The 24,293-nt window shown below is 44.4% G+C and overlaps 1 protein-coding gene across 3 annotated transcripts in view; it reads right to left on the bottom strand.

Annotated features, from left to right (window-relative positions):
• Positions 1 to 24,293, bottom strand: part of entpd3 (ectonucleoside triphosphate diphosphohydrolase 3) — a 69,622-nt gene that overhangs the window by 35,949 nt on the left and 9,380 nt on the right. The window lies entirely within an intron of this gene.

The raw sequence follows: 24,293 nt of genomic DNA, 5'->3' as shown, positions 1-24,293 counted from the left end.
CGTATTCACAAATATTAAAGCTAAACCTTGCCCAGATGTGCTCCAAGTCTTGAAATTCATCCATGAGGTTGGTGGATCCGGAAAAAGTTGACAACAAACTCTTTTGCTAATTTCAGAACCATACCACCACTTTTATGTTGACCCCTGATTATTTTGTTATATGTTTACTTTAAAGGGAAATGAAAAATAGCATCTTTAATCGTGTATATTGAATGAAGACTTTGAGATCATACTTCAGGAATTGCAGTGAAGGACTACAACATTTTGATCTGCAAAAACTTCAATATTACACCTCCAAGGCTCAAAATGTCTTTTTTTTCTTTGCAGAGCAGTTTTGCAAATCAATGACATCATTTGAGCAGCAACTTTTGAACTTTGTGGAGCATTTTATTTTTTGAGTTAATTCTGTCACCGCCCTGGGGGCCTCACCCCACCAGGAACAGGAACTGTGTAACCTTGTCAAGGTGTGACAGCTTAAACTTACGTAGTGCCTGCCCAGGCTCGGTGCATCAGAAGCCTGTCACCAAGGGGGGCGTACGACACTAAGATGGCTCAAATGAGCAGTTCCGCCCCTGACTTATGTCAGGGCTTCGCAGCCCGTCAGTGTGCTGTAAGGTGGCAGCCCCACCAGCTGACTAGCCAGCGCAGGGCCAACTACCCAGCATGGTGAAAAAAAAAAAAGTTGCGAAACCGACTAAAGCAACCGGATTTAACCAGGCGGACCTTCCTGATAACAGACCTCTGCCTGCACCTGACCAACGATATTTGGACCTCCGCTATAAAACCCGCATTGCTTGTTGGAACATCCAAACACTCCTGCGCCCTGGCTATCCAACACTACTCTCACATGAACTCTCCAGGTATAACATCACCCTTGCTGGCCTTTGTGAGTCACGCTAGCCCGGAACCAGAGAAACCACCGCCGGCGACCATCTTTTTCTGTGGAGTGGCCCGAATGATGTTCCAGAGGGACCCATGAACCACTGTGTCAAAAGCAGCTTTGAGGTCAATATAAGCAATGAAAAAGTGCCCGTCCTTTCTGAAGTCCGAGCCTTTTCTATTAGGAGTCAGAGAGCACAGATGTGGTCGATGGTGGAACGGTTGGGCATGAATTCGGCTTGTTGGCAGCGTCTGTTTCTGGTTGGGGGTAGAGCCCGAGTGAGTAGAATGATTGCGAAAAGTTTACCGGAGATGGAGAGGAGTGTGATGCCTCTATGGTTGCTGCAGGTCAGTTGGTCTCCCTTGTGCTTCCAGATGTGAAGTATGATGCCCCGCCTACAGTCATCAGGCAATGACTCCATGACCCACATGTGGGTGATGATCTGTGTGAGCCACAGGATGATGTGGTCGCCACCAGCTTTCAGCATCTCTGCTGCTCTGTGCGCATAGACCTGGGGCATAATTTCTGAGCTTTGTCAAGGCTACTTTGAATTTCGATGGCGATACGGGGGTGATGGTACAGTCTGGATTCGTGGTGAAACATGTGGTGAGGGTTGGGTATTCAGGGACAGGAGAATGATTTTGGAGCTCACTAAAGTGCTCCTTTCAATGACTGATGCACTCAGTTTCGGTTGACAAAATGTTGCCAGCCCTGTCCTAGACTAAGAATCAGGGCTGGCGGGGGCCAGCTTTCCTTTTGCGGAGGAGGTTTGAAGAGCTGCCGCAGATTGTTGTTTTGGGGAGCTGCCTCAATGGCTGACGCCTGATTGCTACAGAAGGTTTCGCTGTCATGTCGAAGGGAGATGTTCCGTTGGGTGTTGAGGAGCTGATACAGAGCCTTGTCCCCGCGCAACTGAGCATCTCGTCTTCTGTTTACAATATCCAGGGTATCCTGGGATATCCCGGACTTCTTCGGAGCAGGTCTTGCTCGCCCGATGGTCTCTATGGTAGCCTCGATTATGTCAGCTTTAAGTTCGGGCCAGTCCTAGGACTGCTCACTGGTCAGTGTGTTGAATCGGCTCGTGAAGGAGCATCTGGACGACTCCATGATGGCCGGGTCTTGTAGACGAGAGGAGTTCACCTTGGGGAGGCAGTTTTTGGTGCCCCTGCCTTGAGCTTCAGTTGCATGTCCGCTATCAGCAGGCGGTGGTCTGTATTGCCAAGTTGTGCACCTCTGTAGACACGGCAGTTGATGATTGACTTTTCCCATTGTCGAGACACAAGGATGTGATCGATTGCTTTATTGGTTTTTCCAAGTGATGGATCCGCTTTCAGGAAAACCATGTATCTGTCATGTTTCGGTTTGTGACCAACAGGTGGCACTGTGGGGCTTTTCCCTGCAGCTGCACACCTGTTGATCGAGGTAATTAGTAGCTATAAAAGGACTCCCGGCCGACTACTCATTGTCGGGTCATTGTTTGTGGCTGTTTGAAACAAACATGACAGTGGCATGCAGTCAGGTTTTGGTCATTGTTATATTTTATCTTCAGTCATGTGTTTTGTTTGATACTTTGGACTTTGTTTGTTTTGGATTTAATTTTTTGAGTTTTAATACAATCTTTCAAGTACACCCGGCTCCGTCCTTCTGCCTGCTTTTTGGGGTCCACCACCACCTTGCTACGTGACAGAATGACCCGACCACCTGGACCCCGCAGGTACTAAGGACTGGTCCCTATTCCACCATGTGCCTGGTGGAGCACGTCTGCGGCCGACACCCTTTTTCCCTTCAGGCAGCGCGGGTGAAGCGGCTGTCCCATGTTCCTCCTTCAGGCAGTGCGGGTGATGCGGCTGTCCCATGTTCCCCCTTCAGGCAGCGCTGGTGATGCGGCTGTCCCATGTTTCTGTCTCGTCAAGCCGCGTCTACGGTGGGCCGAGCCCCGTCCGCGTCCACGTTGAGCCGAGGCTCGTCACATGTCTGTTTGAACTGAGTCACATTCACGTCTACGACGAGCTGCGCCACGTCCACGCCCACGTCAGGCCGAGCCCCTGTTCACGTCCGGCTGTCCCATGTCCCCTGCTACGTCCACGTCAGGCCACGCCCAGCCAAAGGGTTGCCATCGCTTCTTGTTCCTGTTCTCCGGCGAGGCGAAGGTCGTCGTCGCTTTTGTTCCCGGCCCCTGGCGGCAAGCCTTTGGACAACTTTGCGATGTCTGGGATCCGTCCCTTGAGGGAGGGGTACTGTCATGTTTCTGTTTGTGACCAACAGGTGGCACTGTGGGGCTTTTCCCTGCAGCTGCACACCTGTTGGTCATTAGGTAATTAGTGGCTGTAAAAGGACTCCCGACTGACTACTCATTGTCGGGTCATTGTTTGTGGCTGTTTGTATGCTACTGTCATGTTTGTTTCAGTCAGGTTTTGGTCAATGTTATGTTTTATCTTCAGTCATGTGTTTTGTTTGATACTTTGGACTTTGTTTGTTTTGGATTTAATTTTTTGAGTTTTAATACAATCTTTCAAGTACACCCGGCTCCTTCCTCCTGCCTGCTTTTTGAGGTCCACCACCACCTTGCTACATGACAGTATCAGCAATGCAGAGGTTTGTGGCTCTGCATAGGTTGTATAATCGCCTGCTGTTATCGTTGGTGGTGTTGTCGATGAAAACTGGGAGGACGGGGTCTTGGGTGGAGGCCTCTCCCATCATTCGGGCCACTCCAAGGAAAAAGATGGTCAGCAGCGGTGGTTTATCCAGTTCCGCACCAGCGTGACTCAAAGGCCAGCAAGGTGATGTTATACCCAGAAAATTCATGGGGGAGTCGTGTTGGATAGCCAGGATGCAGGAGTGTTTTTTTCACCGTGCTGGCTAGTTGGCCCTGCAATGGCTAGTCAGCTGGTGGGGCTGCCACTTTACAGCACACTGACGGGCTGCGAAGCCCTGACATAAGTCAGGGGCGGAAATGCTCTATTTGTGCCATCCTAGTGTCATAAGACCGCCAAGTTGGCAGGCTCCACATGCACCGAGCCTGGGCAGGAACTCGGTAGGTTTAAGCTGTCACACCTTGACAAGGTCTTGCTTGGCTCTCGACGAAGGCGGACGCTTTTGCTTTCTGCTCCTGTCCCCCACCCCCACCCTTCCCTGCTCGCCACTCAGTCCATGTGCTGTCTTTGTCTGACTTTTCCTAGCCTCCTGTTGTATTTTCATCCTAAAAACAAACATGGAATTGGTTGGCTGGTCTCTCGATGCCATCGACAAAATTTTCTCGATGAGAAGAGCAGGCAGTGGGGAGCCGACTTGCCCCTCGGGGACTTTTGCTGCTGGGTACACCCTAGATCCTTGGAGGAATAATAGAGCGTGTGTTGCCTTCTTTCTGAGGCTTTTAATTTGTTGCGGCTCCAGACACATTTGTTTTTAATTTTTTTGGTCCAATATGGCTTTTTCAACATTTTGGGTTGCTGACCCCTGCTCTCGGCAAGGTTGTAAAAGTATGACCCCTGTAAGTGTGCAAAAATGGGCCAATAATGTACATTTAAAAATTCATAACTTATCTCCTTACTTACTGTCAATACTGTCCGTTGAGGATGTGGATGACATCTACATTATTGGCCTTCCGATAACAGGTATGCTGCTGTTTGGTGTTAGCAGTTTCCTGATCTATCGCAAAATTCAACCGACAGGAGTGGCTCTATATTGGAAGTGAAGAGGCTGCCGGTCTAAGGATGGCATAGTGCGGATGTCCAACACTCAGACTCAGACTGTGCTCAACCACGAACTGTTGCGTTTTTGGAGCCTCTCTGCAAGAAGAACTCAAGAACTTGGAGAAACTGGAATCCGTGCTCAAATATTGACTGAAATCACGGATTTGGCTGATCGACGCCACTAAAGAGACATAACTCCGTGAGCCTTGAGTACTCACTCATGTCCGTACTCAAGGCTGTCTTAGATTCTTGGGCAGCCTGCTACCAAAACAACATCTGCTATCTCGACCTTCCCCTGATGAAGGGGGTTCTCCATTGCGAGACTAATAAAGGTTTTCTTAATTTTCTTAATGAAAGTATGCACGGAAGCTCGTCCCCCACCATCACTGCTCCTTCATACATTCTTGTTTCACCGTCTTCATTGTTTGTCTTGTGACCTGTTGTAGCTGTCATATGCTTGTGTAGGAGTTTTTTGCCTAACTCAAGTTATCCTCAAAATGAGGGTAGTTCGAGCGTGGTTTTTTTTTCCTCCCCGTCTCCCTCCCTTGTGGTTTTTTTCTGACTTCTGGGTTGAGTGAACGCTGGCGCGTTTTGGCTGCCACTGCTCAACCCGTATTGTTTTGTGTTTTTTGTTATTGTAAAGTGTCCTTGGGTGTCTTGAAAGGCGCCTATAAATAAAATGTATTATTATTATTAAGGTTACACAGTTCCTATTCCTGGTGGGATGACACCCCCAGGACGGTGTCATATTAATAGCGGGTGACTTTCATATTTATAAGAATTTCATCCCACGGACGCAGCGGTCCGTCTGTCTTGAAAGGATGCCCATTTTGGCAACAGAGGATAGAGGACACGTTTTTTTTTTAAAAAGGACTTAAAATAGTGGTAACCCGAATAGCGATTCCAGAGGGAGTGGAAAAGCGTGTCCTCAAATATTTGCAGAATGGAATCTTGTAATGCTGTTGCATATCCTCGCCCTTTAACTGAGATTTCAGCTCCGCTCACTGCGTAAGACATAGTTATTTGGGGGACGAGCAGTTCGTCAAACTGTTAACCCAGAAGTGGGTGCCATTAAGGTAGGTGGGTGTGAATAAGAAATTAGCCAGCTAACGTGCTTTAAATAATGTTTCTGAATTATGATACCTCTGCCGTTAGCCTCTCTGCCACAATGTAATGCGTTGTCACTTTTTTGGGGGGTGAGGGGGTGGCGTAAGTACTTTAAAAATGTGAGGACCGAGCGGGACACAGGATGATTATTTTAGGAATAATGATGGAGGGACGATGATGGCAGGGTGCCCAGGTCGCAGACGGAGTACGGACCAGCAAAATAGGATAAAGTGCCCATCAGAACCACTTATTTCCGCATTTCCGATAATTCATACTTTTGGTTTCATGCAGATAATAGATGAAGGGAGGCAAAAAAAATTATACTACTTTAGATCTGGGGCTAATCCGAGGTTTAGCAAACTGATTTGTAATGACATTACCATATACCACTGCTATGTCTGACCATTGCTTTACAAGATTTGTAGTTTTTGCTCAGTGCCTTTGTCCTGACCACAGTCAAACTTTTAACAGCCACAATATTAATTCTTCAACCACCATTGCACTCTCTAAAATACTGCCTCTGGCATCTACTTCTTTTCCTTCTTATAGTTGTTTGATTGATAATCTCACTAATGCTGTTCTGAAAAATTAGCTCTGCTTCGTAGCATCAATTAGACTTAAAACTCATCCTACAATGCTTATTCTGTGGTTCCCAGATGAAATGAAGGTGCTTAATCAATCATGGAGGAGGCTTGAGCGCAAATGGCGTGTGACGAACCTCAAGGTCTTCCGTCAGGCCTTGTACGCTTGGTGAAATACATAGAAGCTCTTGTTTTACAACATTGATTTCTCCAGAATAATCAACCCAACTAAAAATAACTGCAAATACTTCTTTGTTACAGTAGTAATGCTCGTGCAACAGCAGCCGACTTCCAATAGCTCCTCCCATTCAACTCACGATTTCATGTAGTTTTTCTTTTTTTTACTAAGAAGATTCAGCTCATTCGGGACGAGATGAAGGACACCGCTGTGCTCCATGTGCAACATACAGCACAGATGAAATTTCTTTCCTCAGTAGAAATAATTGTTTCTTAGTATCCTCCGTCTTTAACATTAATATATCACTCTCCTCGTGCACTGTCCAGCAACTTTTCAGACCGCAGTTATTCGGCCCCTTCTTCAGCAACCAAACCTCGATCCAGAGAGTTTCAATACTTAGTGGCCGGTTTCAAGACTCATGTTTGAAAAAGCAGTTTAATGATTACATGGTCGCAAATAATCGATTTGAACTTCTTCAGTCAGGATTGAGAGCCAACCATTCAACTGGGATGGCCCTTGTGAAATTGACTAATGATCTTTTCCTACTATAGCTACGGGCTCTAACATCTTATCAGTATAATTATTATTTGAACTTGGACTTCTTTTGACATCTTTGACGATGACATACTATTAGAACGCCTTGAAATGTGCCTTGGTATTTCAAGCTCAGTCCTTTCTTGGTTTAGTTTTTACTAGAGGTGTCAAATTATCGCATTAATTGCGATTATTTAATTACAGTCTTATTTAGCGCGTTATTTTTTCAATCGTGTTAACCTAAATTTTAATCTCTAACGTTATTGTTTCTGTAGGTGGGTTGCCTTTTTCTAATACAGTCATTCCTCGGTTTTCAACCAGAAGGGTGTTCGAAAACCGATTTGTTCGAAAACCGAAACCACGCTCTTTTAAAAAAAATCTTTATTGAACACGTCTGCTCACAACGGAATGCTACACGAGGAAGCGTCACTTCCTCGTGTAAGGAAGGTGAGAGGAGTCAAGTGGCGCATTCAAGTGCGCTCAGTCAACCAATTTTCGGTCGTAATCTGAGGCATAAAAAAATCGAAATTTTTGGTCTAAAACCGATTTGGTCGAGAACAGAGATGTTCGAAAACCGAGGTTTGACTGTATACCTTTTTATGTGTTGGCTTCCTCTGTTCAAGTTGTTGAGGGTGGGGAAACAACTGTCAGTCACAGCCTGACGAAGCAGAGCAAATTTTTCATTATGTTTGGGCTTGTTTAGCATAAGCTGATTGGCTTCCATTGGAGTTGGGCGGGCTAAGTAAACAGCGGTAAGGAGAGGAGAGGTGAAAATGGAGGAGCATATGAGAGTTATCGGCACAATGAATGGACAATTTACATTCCAAAAACGCCCTGATGGCACTATTGATAAAGGTAGAGTGTTGTACCTAATTTGTAAGAAGGAGTTTGCTTTACCACTGAAGCAGCTCAATTCTTGCCTCCTACATCAATGCAAAGCACCCAGTCGCGAGTGCAGCCACGGCTAATGTTAGCACTGAAAGCGTGAGCAATAGAGGGAGCCATAGCAAAGCTATGTTCAGAACTAAGGAACACTTTATTGCAAAAGCCCAACTTTATATCAAATATAAATACACAAAGATGAAAAATAAATCAAAATACTCTCTGGTAATTTTCAGGGAGGCCGGACCAAATGTGGAGGCGGGCCGGATCCAGCCTGCGGGCCGTAGTTTGGGGACCTCTGCAATAGAATGTTTATTTCATTCAATTTTATTATAAAACCAAGTCAGCTTTACGGATTCAAAAATGTGAAAAAAAATCAACAACAACAACACTCATCAGAACAAGTTCATTCTCTTTTTATAGCCTTACTACCTGACCGTATTAGGCTGGTTCTTTTATATGCATTCAAAAATCAATGTTAACAAGCATTGAGGTTTTGAAAAAAAATAAGGCAACAACATCTTTTTGCAGAGGTGAGCATTCCATCTGTACTGATGGAAGGTCTGTTACCCCTTTTCCACCCAAAAATACTTGGTGCTCGTTCGGCGCCAGGGCCATTGCTGTGCTTCGTTGGTGCTGAACAAGTTCTTATGAAGAACGTGTTTGTTTTTCCAGCAACAAAGACGCAAATAGGAGCTACGTCGTTACGTCAACATAAAGTATCCAAACGTCATTGCTTACATCGATGTTTAGTGCACCTGCGCTATTAATAATAAGAAGAAGCAGAAGAATGATACACTGTAAGTATCTGCTTGGCAACTTAGCATCGCATTGATTCTACTTGTATGTACAGTAGTATATAACAGTCAGGGACATACAATCATCAAACACTTCAATCTTTCTGAATCATTGGAGATGATCACGAGGCTGGCTGCGAGTCAAAGATCGCATGCTATCTGGGCACATCCGCGATCGCTCTTCTGGTGGGACACAATTGTGCTGGAGTTCATCGCTCAACAGTTTGTGCAAAATTCTTGTGTCCGGGGAGTCATTCCTCTACATCTGCGATCGTCATGATAACTCCGACCCCCTCCCCCTGATATAGTTGATGCCAGAGTTTAAGCACCAGAGCTCGAGCTAGAGCCAATTTCAGTGGTGAAAAAAGAATGAACCTGTGCTAAAATTGGGACTGGCCCGGAACTAGCACTGGTACAAGCACAGAGGAAAAGGGCCATGTGAGTCCGTCACTGACGGACATCCATTTTGCTCACGATTGACCAATGACGGGCCACTGAAAAAAAAATATGAGACACAGATTATTATTGCAGGGTGGCTCGGTGGTCCAGTGGTTAGCACGTCGACCTCACAGTGCAGAGGTTGACATGCAGAGTTTGCATGTTCTCCCCGTGCTTGCATGGGTTTTCTCTGGGTCCTCCGGTTTCCTCCCACATTCCAAAAACATGCATGGCAGGCTGATTGAACACTCAAAATCGTCCCTAGGTGTGAGTGTGAGTGCAGATGGTTATTTGTCTCTGTGTGCCCTGCGATTGGCTGGCAACCCGTTCAGGGTGTCCCCCGCCTACTGCCTGAAGACGGCTGGGATAGGCTCCAGCACCCCCGCGACCCTTGTGAGGAGAAGCGGATCTGAAAATGGATGGATGAATGGACTTATAGACTATATTTATGATATTCTTGATTGATTGGTTAGCGAAATCTGCAGCGTGAGAAGTTCATCATGCCTTAAAATCAGAAAAGGTGAAAACGATGACATTCTATTTAAGATTAAGATATCCTTTATTTGTCCCGCAATGAGGAAATTTACAGTCAGAGTTCAGAAAGGAAAACACTGGGTAGGGAGAGGGGAAAAAAAACCACGCTCGAACTATCCTCTTCTGAGGATAATTTAAGTCCAGGACAAACACCCGAGCACATAAATAAGCATATGACAGTTACAACAAGTCACAAGACATAACATGTAATGAGGGGGCGGATGAATGGGAAGGGGGTGGGGAGTGGGAGGGGCGACCGCGACGCGGCCCGTCCGACCAGCTGCACGGTCCACCGAGTGCTCTGCGGATCATTCCATGTCGCGGGGGAAAAGAATAGGAACGATGAAGACAGTGATGATAAGGATGTGTATGCGCGTGTGATTGTCTGGTTGTGTATGCGTGAACAGGCCGCAGCTGCCTCGTCAAGGTCTGCTCATGAAGACAGTCCTGGCTTATCAGTCCATGGCCGAGAAGGAGGGGGGTGGTGGTGGGAGCACCAGCTTCCGTGCATACCTTCCATCCAGGGGAAAGGGCTCCAAATAGCGTTGTTTGTTTTGGAGGGACGGCCGCCAACAATTTCAGGTAGCCTTGAGTCCATGACTGTATCCCTTCACTGGCGCTGATCAGCCAAATCCTAAATTCCTTTTCGAAGCGAGAATTCGGACTTCTTCATGTTGTTGTCGATCGTACGGAGACGCTCCAGAACCGCAATTGCGGTTGAGCTCAGTCACCGCTTGAGTCTGAGTGTTGGACATTCGCGCTAGACCATCGAGAATGACCGGCAGCTTCTTCACTTCCAATAAAGCTGCTCCCGTCTGTTGGATTTTGCGATAGAACAGGAAACTGCTAACACCAAAGTGCAGCATACCTGCTATCAGAAGGTTGATAATGTAGATGTCTTCCTCCTCCTCAACGGACAGTATTGACAGGCACACCATTCTCCGCTTCCTCCATGGATCTAGGGTGTACCCGGCAGCAAATGTCCCGAGGGGCAAGCAGGCTCCCCACTGCCTGCTCTTCTCGTCGAGAAAATGTTGTCGATTGCATCAAGAGACCAGCCAACCAATTCCATGGTTTGTTTTTTTGGATGAAAAATACGGCGGAGGCTCGGAAAAGACAGCACAAGGACAGCACATAGACTGAGTGGCGAGCAAGGAGGGGAGGGGGGGGGGGGGCAGGAGCAGATCAGAAAAGCGTCCGCCTTCATTGAGAGCCAAGCAGAATTTTTTTTTATTAATCTTATTTATCAACGCAAATTTTCCGAATGCTATTTATTTGGATCAATCCTCTATCATCAGATTTCATTTGAATTGTAGATTGGCTAAGATATCGAAAATTACATTTCTTGTTCCTAATTACTGCTCTCGTTTTCTCTGGAAATAGACCTTTTTTTCTTACATAATGAAACGTTTTCAAGGGTATCTGGCCGGACGAGGACAAAAAGGAAGTGTTGGGATATAATTCAAAATACAAGTAGGGCAGGAAGTAGTGGTGGTTTGGATTTGAGAAGAAAAGCTATTACTTTTTCAGACCAACTTGTAAAACACGTGTTAACGGCTCTTACTAAGGGCACTTTTCTTCCCCTTTCTTTGACGATACGGACGAGTAACCTCATCATTGTTATTCTATAAAACATCCATATATCCATCCATTATCCGAGCCGCTTATCCTCACAAGGGTCGCAGGGTGTGCTGGAGCCTATCCCAGCCGTCTTCGTGCAGCAGACGGGGGACACCCTGAGCTGGTTGCTAGCCAATCGCAGGGCACAAAAACCTTTAGACAAACAACCATTCACACTCACAATCACACCTAAAGACCATATAAAGTGTTCAATCAGCCTGCCATGCATGTTTTTGGAATGTTGGAGGAAACCAGAGTACCCGGAGAAAACCCACGTAAACACAGAGAGAAAATGCAAACTCCACACAGGAAGGCCTGGACCCGGAACCGAACCCATGACCCATGTCTGCTAGATGCATTTTGCTCCGCAACTGCTTCCCATGTATACATTGTGCTGGAGCATTTATCAAATGAATGAATATGACAGATGAGATGAACACAACTATTTATTTCAGAATTCAGAGTGATATGCCCTCATTGTATCACTGCGCTCTCTTGTAAATCTTTCGGGTGAAACTGCTACTTTACTGCCAGCATGACAAGTGCCGCTGTCCTGCCTGTTTTCCAACTCTACCAGGAGCAAGGCACCTGATTCAAATCATCAGGATGGTTCTAATGATGCTTCAGAGTTGGCTGATGAGCTGATCATCTGAATCTGGTGCGTTGCAGCCGGGAGAGCTGGAAAACAGGCAGGACAGTGGCCCTCCAGGCCCGGAGCTGGACATGCCTGGCGTAAAGGAATGCACAAGAGAATCAGTCACATGACGGCTGGAGCACTGTACACCCACCACTTCAATTGTTTCTAATTGTTATATATTTTTCACAAATAAATAATAAAGGGTTACGAAGGGCGGCACGGTGGTCTACTAATTAACACTACCGCCTCACAGTGCAGAGGTGGATGGTTCGATTTCAGGCCCTGGCCTTCATGTGTGGAATTTGCATGTTCTCCCCGTGCCTGCATGGGTTTTCTCTCTGTACTCCGATTTTCTCCCACATTCCAAAAGCATGCAGGGCAGGTTAATAGAACACTATTAACTCATTTACACTACTCTGACGTATAAATACGTCAATTAGCGCATTGCCGCTCCCTCCCCATGACGTATTAATACGTCAATCACGTTTTTTCATGGGGGAGGGTGCAAGAGAGTCTGATGCCACTTCTCACCAAAGGATTAGGCTTGACGGCAATGTTAAATAGCAAAAAAAATGACCATCAGGTGGCAGTGATGCAAAAATCCACTGAGATCACGCCGCAGAAGTAGTAGAAAGGGCGTATAGTGGAGGAGGGGCGAATGTGGATAGTAGATTGGAATATTAGCAACGAGCAACGATGGAAAAAAGGACACCACTAACTAAAAAGGATTGTTTTTTTCGGTATAAAAGTGTCCTCGAAACAAAACAACAGGAGATGGTGTTTGTGTGGAAGAGAAGATGACGCTTCGGTCACATAATCGAAAGCAGCACCCGTCAAACGAACGTCGGCCTGCGCAAACATGGCGTGCTACAACAACCCGCATAGCTCACGCCGAGTTTCGAGTTCATCTGATGAAGATGAACTTGCTCCACGTCAGCGATCATCGCTTGGCAGAGCATTTTGTGCCTCCCGATGCCCCACGTCGCCCACAAATCGTCTCTCCAGCGACTTCCAGCGATGACGGCAAAGAGGCTGCATTGCTTCGCATGGCCGACGCCGGGCACAGGTCAGCGATTCGCTGGAATCGTCTCATAATGGCGACGGCGAAGACGATGAATTGGAGAGCGATTTGGATCCCAATCTGTCGGACGAATATGTGCCTTCGGACATAACGGAAAGTAGCTGAGAGTTCTCGCCAGAGCCGCTGGAACGAGGAGGTGACTGCTGACTAGCTTGCAAGTTCCCATTCAAAACTTCATCACTTCTTATGCCTCATCAGTCACTTTTATGCACCGCTACATTCCCCGCTATACTATGAAGTTGCCAGTAACACTAATCATTTATGTACGGTTGATGCGTCTCGTAGATGTAGATGAAAATATGCGCCGTAAATGTGCTGACTTGCCTGTCGCCATAGGTTTTAAAAAAAACAAAACAAAACAAAAAAACCAGGACACATTTGGTCTGCTCAGCTCTGCTAAAACCACTAGTGTTAAATTCATATTCCATTTCATTTCAAATTGGATGCTGAGCAACGTGGAATGAATGGTGTAAATAGCAGTGTGCGAGCATGTATGTGTGTGTGAGAGATGTTGAAATGTAAGTGGAAAGCAACAATAAAAAAATAGAAAAATAAAAGTGTGGTAATTGTACATACTTCTATAAATTACAGATTGTCCAACCAGAAGCCAAAAGATGACTTCTCCTTGCTTTGGTGGTGGAAAGAAAGGTAAATAAAAGTATTGTACCTCACTCTGCAGCAAGATATATTTGCAACTTTTTATGTTTCTATAATTTATAGGTCGTGCATCTGGACGTGGTGGGATGAATCGATGTGGTGACAAACTGGATGGAAGCCAAAAACCATCCTCTCCACAGCTACACTTTCATTCATTGTTCAATTTGCACTTTTGTTCATAGTTCAATAGTTTTGTTGTGTGCAAATAAATTATTTTGCTACAAAAACATTATTTGTAATGTTCTTTTGTAGGAAGAACACATTATTGAGCTATTTGAGCTGTCACAAAAGCAAAAAATAGTGTAAAACTTGAAATGATGCTTGAAATGCATGCTTTTACAAAAAGCTCATTTTCTCTGAATTTCTGCAGAAAATCGGCCTTTTCCATAAAACTTTTCTAATGTTGATTGCCAACGAACGGAGAAAGATAGAAACAAACGTTTTTTTATGCTGAATGAAGAGAGTACCACCTTTCTTTTGACAGGTTGCGTGTATATATAGCCATAGAACAGAAAATTCTGTGGGCCTTGCAAATCAGTCAAAATTCAGTAAAATGTGAGGGATTGAGGTGGTTGCTCCAGTGAAAATGGGTGGTATTCAATGAGCTAATTGCCCCTTGGTGTTATTGTGAGCGTGAATAGTTGCTGGAAAATGGATGGATAGCTCAGACAAGTGTTCCTTCATAATATTGCAAGACTAAGTTTGTTAAATTTCGCAAAAAGCTGTTGCTATGGCAACACGTTGTTTGCCAAGAAATCAACACTACCTTTGAGGGTGTAACCATGCACGAAAACTCATGAAACTTTGCAAACACACCAGGCCTGGATACAGCACCAATATTTTATTTGTTTATTGTGAAATTTAAAAAGAATGGCTCATTAGTACTGTAACTGGCGCCAATATTGAGTCGTTGGTTGCCATGACAACAAAAATACAATTTATTTAGGCTTGTTGTTTTGTAAAAGTACTTTATATTTCTATGTGAACTTTCATATTTGTTTTTTCTTTAAATCCTCTTAATACGTTATTTGGAATGTTTTGTTAAGAATCACTTCCAGGTCACGTGCCGTGGATAGCGAGGAATGAGAGAGAAAGATCGAGAAGACAACTTGAGAGAGAGACAGAGACAGAGCTACGATACCGTGTGGTCTACGTGATTTAATTTGATCTACTTTCGGTTTACCAAGGTGCACACGGTATGTCATTTTCTGTTTATTTATTTAAGGTCTTGTTAAAGATATTGTAATTTTGATGTTGTTTGAAATGTGTTTTAGTTTTCACGGTGTTCCACGATTAAACGTGTTTGGACATCAGTACGAGGCGTCATCCTTGACCGGGGTAGATACAGTGAAAACGTGTCCTTCATCCATTCCTTCTGGAGGCTTCGGCGCGCAGGTGCTTCCCCCCACGGCAAGCTATCGGCTTCGGCGCGCATCACGTAGCAAGCTACGAGCTACATCGAGCGTTGTCGCGCTCGACCTGCGTGCCACGCAGCTATCCACGAGCTACTTCGAACGTCGTCGCACGCAACCCACAGCAAGCTACAGGCCTCGGCATGCATCGTCGCTCCTCAACCGGCAGTAAGGCAAGATTTCAACGCGCGACGTTGCTTCTTATCCTGTAGCAGCTAAAGGTTTCGGTGGACATCAACCAGAGTTGGCAAAGGCCTCTACAGCTTCCAGTAGCTCACAAAGTAGATGGATAGAACATAGGCAAAGATGATCATAAATGAGAACTAATGAATGTGAGTTCTTGAATGTGTGAAAATATCTGTTGAATGTTTGACAAGCGCATCATTGTTATTATTGCTCTGTAAAACTCAGGTTCTGAAGTTTTGAAAGCTCCAAAAATGTCTCAAAATAGCGACAGTCAGTGTGATAAGATGCAGGAGCATGAAAATGTGGAAAAGGCGGCTGAGGCAAAAATAAGAAAATCCTCTCGTTTAAGACATTTGACACCTAAAATGCAGGAACTAAAAGAGAAAGAGTTCATTCAAAAGGAAGGCAAGTTGAATGTAACATATGAGAAATGGAAAAGTCATGTTACAGAAACACGAAGAAAGTTAAAACAATGGTGCCCTGAGCAAGACATGTACGACATGATGGATGAAGTTGAGAAGCTTGAGGGTGAGATAAAAGAAATATACGACAGTGTCCGAAGCCAGACAACACCAAGTCAAGAATTACGACGAAAGGTTGATGCATGTGTAGCGGCAACAGCAGACTTACTGCAAGTAATGAGAATCCGTCTAACAGAAGATGAAGATGATTTTGATGCTGTGGCAGAAAACGCAAAATTACACATGCTGCTAGATAATGAATATGCCAGGTTAATATATGGTTCCACCGCCTCCATAGTTACAGCACCCAGTGCCAAGCCTTCCGGGCACACGTCCGAATCACCAAGCATTTTGGTTAAGCGGGCCGAAATGGCTGCTCTTCTGGCTGCGAAGGAAGCTGAGATTAACATGGAAGAGGCTATTGTAGCTCAACGTCAGCAGTTGAAAAAACTTGAAAATCAGAGAGACATGGAAGTAATTAAGGCACAGTTAAATGTTTTAGTTCCACGATTAAACGTTTTTGGACATCAGTACGAGGCGTCATCCTTGACCGGGGTAGATACAAGTACCCATTACAAAATTTCCACAAATCAGCACAGGTTGTACGTCTCACCTGGACAAAAATTTGGTGGCATATGTAACAGCCAAAAACCGACAGAAAAGTCTCTTGGAGCCATATGCTAAACCTAACAGCAAGTCTGCCTTTTTGAATTTTCTAACTTTGGCACTATTCTTGGCCTTTTAAAGCGCTCACAAAAGAACTCCTAGAGATTTTATCTGATTGTCTTGAAACTCTGGGTGTTTCATATACAGATGTTCAAGACGAAAGGTAAATCAAATCTTTATTTCACCATATGCTGTTGCATCGGGTTGTGTATGTATGCTGGTGGCCATGCACTGTTTGTCAAGAAAAACTACGCTGATTTTGATGGTCTAAACAGGGATGAGAGTGGCTCGTGATGAAAAAATCTGAAAATCAGCCGGGGGTCTGGGGGCCGTTGGCCCTCAGTGGGGTCCAGGGGCAACACCCCGGATGGGGGCAGAGGGGGAAAAGCCCCCGGAAGCTAATGGGTTTTAGACATTTTAAAGCCTTAAAACCATAAATTTTATCAACAAAATTTTAGAATTTTTGTTGAAATGCCATTCCCTATTTGCTTACAAAATTGGCACTTTATACTAAACATGGTAAAGATGAATGCATTCAATGTACACACCATTTGAAACTTTCACAGAAAAAAAATCCTAAGATTGTTCACTATTCTTACATGTGAAAATTTGACATAGGCCTTTGTGCAATTTTGCTTTTGCATTCCAAGTGAGCACCAACATGTAACTTCAAATTTGCTGCTCAAAATCAAAACTAGAAAAGGAAACACATTCCTGGCCATATTTAAGATTTGTTCATTACTTGTACAGTATTCATAAAATGTTGTGTAAATGTGATAAAAAGTTGTTGATTCATACCTCATACAGTGATAGTGAAGTCCCAAACTGTTTACTATATATGGGTTATGAATGCATCGTCACACACTGTACACAGAGCTCTCCAAGTGACATCGATTTTTCACGAAATCCGACACAAACACAGACAATGGTTCCTCTTTACTGGTTCTTACTGAGGACACCGTCAGCTTTCTATTCAACCAGTCCCATTGAAACTTGTTTTTCAGATCCACATCTATCTGACGCACGTTAGCTTCGTCACGAGTCTCGATAACTTTCAGCATTTGTTTAATACAGACTACATACACGAGTAATTTCAATACACTACATCGCTTGTGCAAAACCATTCAGAATTCGCGGAAAAGTGGTTTAGGAAGGCGAACGCGGATTGCTTGTGATTCTTCATTTGCCGATATAGCGACCAATCACAAGTAAGACATTGGTTTTACCCATATACGAAGTAACGACAAACTAACGCTTTGCGAGAAAAAATACGGTCTTCAAAATGGATGCTTGCAAACTTTATTTGTGAACATTAGTTAGAGTCCGAGTCTGCCTGCCCTGCCGAAGACAGGGCAGGCAGTCTGGCAGCCCAGAAATAACACCAAACACTACCCCCCCGCCCCCCACCCCCCCAAAAAAAATGTTCTCAACGTATTTGGAACAATATAAAAAAGGTTCATTTTGACTAGAAAAACCCGGTATTCCACCAAAAAGCGGAAAAATCTCATCCCTGTCTAAAGTAACATTCGTGAAAACATGGCAATCGATATTTTAATCGTTCATTTTGCGTTTTTTACTCAATTGTTCAGAAATGCCCTCTTGAACGTTTTAATGAACCCTCCACCCGCCCCAGTTTTATGTTTCAACAAGATCTATGAAAAATTGAAGGCATATGAAAAAGCCGAGATCTACAAAAAAGAAGCCTCATGGAGCCTTATGATAAACTAACAGGAAGTCTGCCATTTTAATTTTTTTTTCCACGTTTGGGCGTATTTTTGGCCTTTTATAGCGGTCACATTTTAAGTCAAGTCAAGTCAAGTCAACAGTATTTATAGAGCACTTTCAAACAGCCATCGCTGCATACAAAGTGCTGTACATGGAGCAATTTAACATGCACAATAAACAGTAAGACAAATCGGTAATAAAGGCGGTAGAAAGCACCAAACAGTAAAACCAAGAACAAATCTAAGTCATGCTGAGTCGAATGCCAAAGAATACAAGTGAGTTTTGAGGAGGGTTTTGAAGATGGGCAGCGAGGAGGCTTGCCGAATGTTCAGTGGGAGGTCATTCCAGAGAGCGGGACCAGCAACAGAAAAGGCTCGATCCCCTCTGAGCCTCAGTTTAGTTCTTGGTACTTCTAATAAAGTCTGGTCCACAGACCTAAGGCGCCGGGCAGGTGTGTAGGGGCGGATGAGCTCAGAGAGGTAAGGTCGTGCGAGATTATTCAGAGATTTGAAAACAAATAAGAGGATCTTGAAAATAACTCTAAAATGAATGGGGAGCCAGTGAAGGGATGCCAGAGTAGGAGTTATGTGCTCCCTCTTACGAGTACCAGTCAAGAGGCGAGCAGCGGCATTCTGGACCAGCTGAAGGCGCTTAATGGAGGACTGGCTGACTCCAAAGTAAAGGGCATTGCAGTAATCAAGCCGGGATGTGACAAAGGCATGAATTACTGTCTCAAAGTGTTCATGAGAGAGGAGAGGTTTTACTTTAGCCAGCTGTCTAAGGTGAAAGAAGCTGGATTTAACAACGGCACCAATTTGCCGATCGAGTTTGAAATCACTGTCCAGTTTAAGGCCCAAGTTTGAGACTGTTGACTTAAGATAAGGAGACAGGGGGCCCAAGTCTACAGGATGGAATGTACAAGGGCCACTGGGACCAAACAATATCACCTCTGTCTTCTTTTCATTGAATCTCAAGACATTTTGTGCCATCCAGGTTTTGATTTCTTCCAGACAGGATAGGAGTGGCCTTAATGAGAAGGCGTCTTCTTGCTCAGTGGGACATAGATCTGGCAGTCATCTGCATAGCAGTGGAAGGGAATACCATGTTTCCTTAAGATGGAACCCAATGGGAGCAGATACAGCGAGAACAGCAGAGGCCCCAGAATTGAACCCTGTGGAACACCACATGACAGGGGAGCAGTGCGTGACTCAGAGCAGCCAAGGCTGACACAGAAGGTTCTGTCAGCTAAATAGGACCTAAACCACTCAAGAGCCCTGCCGCCAATGCCCACCAAGTGCTGCAAACGAGTCAGCAGAATACTGTGATCCACTGTATCAAATGCTGCAGTTAAGTCCAATAAAACTAGACACACGTGGTCTCCAGAGTCATTTGCCAGGAGGATGTCATTAGAAACGCGTAACAGGGCTGACTCCTGGTCTTGAAACCTGATTGGAAGACCTCCAAGATGTTATGTTCATCCAAGAAAAATTTCAACTGCATGTGCACCACTTTTTCCAGAATTTTGGAAATGAAAGGCAGTTTGGAAATGGGCCTGAAACTTGACAGCACATCTGGATCAAGACCACGTTTCTTGATCAAGGGTTGGACCACAGCATGTTTAAACTGTTGGGGAACTACACCAGAAGAGAGGCTGCTGTTGATGATATCCAAGACTGATGCGCCAACACTCGGGAGAACCTCCTGAAAGAAGTGTGGGGGAAGAGAGTCGCAAGGGGAGCCAGATGGCTTCATCTGGCGAACTACATCCTCCAAAAGCGCCAAGGACACAGTTTCAAAAGAATTTAGCACAGCTGAACATGGAACATGGACAGAGGGGTCAGATGCGGTATTTGAGACCGCAGTCCTAGCTGTAGAGACCTTATCAATGAAAAACTGAAGGAATCTGTTGCACATCTCGGGTGAAGAATCCGAGCAAGTAGGCATAGGGGGTTTGAGTACAGAATCTATCATTTTAAATAGTGCGCGTGGGTTGTGACGGTTAGCTTGAATAAGGTCCGACAGATATTCTCTTTTGGCCTCTTTTACTGTGAGCTGGTAGTTACGCCAGCAGTCTTTCCAAATTCGATAAGAGACATGCAATTTGTCATTTTTCCACTTGCGTTCGGCTTTACGACACCCCTGCCTAGCTGCGCGGGTAATGTCGTTAAACCATGGCTCGGGTTTAGGTTTTGGGAGCACAGTTTTTGAAGGAGCCACGAAATCCAGGATGGCACGGCATGATGAGTTGAACCAAGAGGTGAGTTCCTCTGTGTTAGACGAGGGTACGCAAAGGTTATTAAAGGCATCAGAGAAACGACTAGCAGTGCGAGGGTTAAAAATTCGGCGTTTAAAACTAGGAGCGGCAGATTTCACAGCAGCATGCGATAAGACTACGTCAAATAAAACTGCCATGTGATCAGAAATCCCATTTTCAAGGACTTCCAGATTTGACACCGGTAGACCATAAGCAAGGACAAGGTCTAAAATATGACCTTGTTCATGTGTCGGGCTGGTCACATACTGCATGAAATTAAAAGAGTCGATAAGTCTTAAGAAGTCCTTTGCTAGCGTTTTTTCCGGACAGCACACATGGATATTAAAATCCCCCATTAGGAGGATATGATCATATCTCAGCCTGATTTCCGCAAGAAAGGTTGAAAAGTCGCTTAAAAAGTCTTTGTTGTATTTAGGAGGACGGTAAATGACAGCACGGAGCACCGGGAAAACACGACCGACTTCAAAGGAGGTTGCTTCAAAGCTGGTGGCCGATGTGGTGAATGTGCACCGTTTACATTTAAAATTGTTCTTAAAGATGCTCACCGTTCCTCCACCACGGCCTGATGTCCTCGGGGTATCGAGGAAACCACAGTCAGGTGGCAACAATTCAAGCAAAGCGTTGTACTCACCAGTATCTGCCCAAGTCTCCGTCAGACACAGGAAATCCAAGTCATCGGAAAGGAAATACTCCCTCAGAATATGGGTCTTGTTCGTCAGCGACCGGGCGTTTAACAACGCGATCCTTGTGGGAGTAGCAACGGGAGGGATTGCCTCTTCCGATCGCCGAGCCCGGGGGAATTCCCTCAAAAGCTTTTGCTGGATTCCTCCCCGAGAAAGGCGTGGAGGGTAGAAATGCCGTGGCGCGATGGGAGAGCCAACGACTGTTAGCAAGCACGAGGCGACGGGGTCGAGGGCACACCACGCCGGAGCGATCGAAGTGTGTCTCAGATCCCGTTTTAGCTTCACGAGCTGACCGCTACTACGTTTGCCGCGGCGGCGGCGACGGCGGCGGCGCTTCTGTGAAGGGGGCGAGCGAACGCGGAAGAGATTAGCCGTCAGGTTAGCCAAGAACGGAGGTAGCGTCTTTTCACCACCGTCTTGCCAAAACGCGGCCGAATCTCTGACGTGTTGTTGAATCAATAACAACGATCGGCGATCATACACCAACCGAGACGCTGTTAGGGAGGTAACAAGCATTGCGAAAAGTAAAAAAACCCGAAATGGCAGGAGCGTCGCCGAACACACTGGCGCACAAGCGGCCATCTTGGGCATCTTAAAGAAAGACCCGATGTGCTAAGCGGTCAGGTAACGTGCCACCCATCAAGCTTTTTATTTCATCCAGCGCTGTTTAATGTGGTGTCACACTGCTTGCTAAGAAAAATTACACCAATTCTGATGGTCTTAACATTCCTGAATACATGTTTAGAAAAATAATCCCAATTACATGAGTTTGTTGTGCGGTTAAAAAAAATGTCTTGGTTGTGCCCTCTACACATTTTTAAGGAAACAATCCCAGTTGGCCATTTGACCAAAATCTACCAAAGGTTAGTGGCATATTTAAAAGCCCAAGACCTCCAAGTCTTTGGAGCCCCAGGTATTTAAAGGGTCAATGTTTGAAAACTATGCATTAACAATGACCATTACATCTAGCAGCTGTGTACTCCAGATTTATTCAATGAAATAAATGGATCAAAATATGCGGTTTAACACTTTTATTGAACTCGTATGGCATCATGAATACAGCGTACCACAAAATCGTACTATTTTGTTTCCAGTCTCACACTGCAAAGGTTAACTTACGAGTAATCATTAATTAATTAATTAATATATTCATTACCGTATTTTCCGCACGAAAAGACGGACTGGATTATGAGGTGCACCTTCAATGTATGGCTATTTTGTAAATTTGTTTCATATATTAGACGCTTCGCACTTAAGGCGCAATCTACAATGCGTCCACTAGATGGTGCTACGCTCCTTCCATTCAACTCAAGAGGCATCCGTTCAACTTGAGAGGCGTTCATGACCGCCTCTGAAAATGTAAATTAACTATTACTGCACTTAAATGAAACTACGAAAATTGAAAATAATACATCAAAACTGAAAGCCAAGTAAGTATATAACAAAATAAATTCTATTGCCCCCCCTACAGAATTTATATTGTGATTTCATCATTTGTGAATACTCAACAAAGGAATAAATAACTACGACTGACATCTTGTTGTGTTATTTAGACTTCAAGATGGCGCCGCGAGAGTGGCTGCCTTTCCAGCAGCTCCTATTTATTTTGTTCTTCAACTTCTTCCTCTCATAACTTTGCTGCTGTGAAGTGGGAATTTCTCCATTGTGAGACTATAAAAGGTTTTCTTATTTTATCTTATCTGATTGTATGGAGCTACGATAAAGGAAATGCCAATGGGTTTTTCGGAAGCGGTCATGAACGCCTCTTGAGTTGACCGGAAGAAAAGAAGGGAAGGAGACGGATAAAGACACACCTGAGTTTGTTTAAAAAATGAGAGTTGTGGTAGTTTCATTGAAGTGATCGTTAGTTTACGTTTTTCGGTGGCGGTCTTGAACGCCTCTCGAGTCAAACGGAAGAAAGCACGGAGATAGACAAAGACGTACCTGTATTTTTGAGACTGTTTTAAAAAATTAACACCACAGCTCTCCTTTTTTCGGAGCTGCAACACATCCTTATTTAATAAAGCAGCGACACAGTTCACTGAACCAACAGCAAGTTATAACATTGGAAGCATGTCTCCAGGAAGGAGCCATCTTGGAGTCGACGTATTACCGTAATGACCATAGAAAAGATGCACCGGATTTTAAGGCGCTCGGTGAGCTTTTAAGAAAATGGAAGACTTTTTGGTGTGCCCAATATTGCGGAAAATACGGTACTATGGCATCGGTAACACATATGTGTACACAATACTTCAGTCCTGGCTGACACTGTTAACATGATTATGTGTGTGTACTATTTGTGTAAATAAACATAACATAAATGGCTATTCACTCTCATCTTTAAAAAGAATGACCTTATTACTGTATATAGATAAGATAAAACAAAGTGTTGCATGCACAAAATAAATAAATGTTTCAGAAAAAAACTGTATAGACTTATCATAATGATATGGCTTGACGTCCTGTTTGCAACCCCAAAACGATGCCCTGGGTAATCTACGATCAATTTGCCCAAAGAATCTACCACACGCCATTGTTATTTCTACACACTTAACATTAGTATTACTACACCTTATGACAAATGTTTTATTCATAAAGTTACCATGTCTACAACTAGTAAATTATAGAATAACTAAGACTGTTTCATAATAGACTATTTTTCATAGCGATTAGCCTTTAGATCTCATACCTGTCAACCTCGGCTAATAGCTGCACTTATAAATGATTACAATTCCCCTTACAAAGCAACAAAAAACCTTACAACGGCTTACCGTGCATGTGCACATCATGCTTTATCAATGCTACCCTACGCAATGATGAAAAAATATATCCGATTGAGGATTACTTTTGCTGGTTTGCCGTGACAATAGTAGCGATTGACGACAGCATTGTCGTTGGCTACCAGCAAGTGAGACGATCTGGATTTGAGCCAAAATGGTCTTTGTGAGATCGGTTCACAATTTTTTTTCCCGTATAAAAGTTGTAATACGACGTACATGATTTGAAATGATTAAAAAAAACATATAAAATACGGGGAAAACGTACAAGTTGACAGGTATGAGATCTCATCAGCCACTTCAGTACTTGCCTCGGAATCGTGCCTCCCGTCGAATCTCTTTCGTATTTTGTGCATACATCACACGTGAGCTTCGTGATACGCCCTTCCTCGGATGATTCGAATGAAAAATCTGACTGGCATTCCCATTTCTTAAATGTCGTAAGTAATACACCTTTCTGTGTTTTTTTTTTTCGCTGCCATCTCACTCC

Source organism: Hippocampus guttulatus, chromosome 6 (genome assembly GCF_054856545.1).
Source record: "Hippocampus guttulatus isolate MCC_2025c chromosome 6, RoL_Hgut_1.0, whole genome shotgun sequence".
Taxonomy (NCBI): domain Eukaryota; kingdom Metazoa; phylum Chordata; class Actinopteri; order Syngnathiformes; family Syngnathidae; genus Hippocampus; species Hippocampus guttulatus.
The sequence above is the reverse complement of the archived record's forward strand: the minus strand, read 5'-3'. Positions and strand labels throughout refer to the sequence as shown.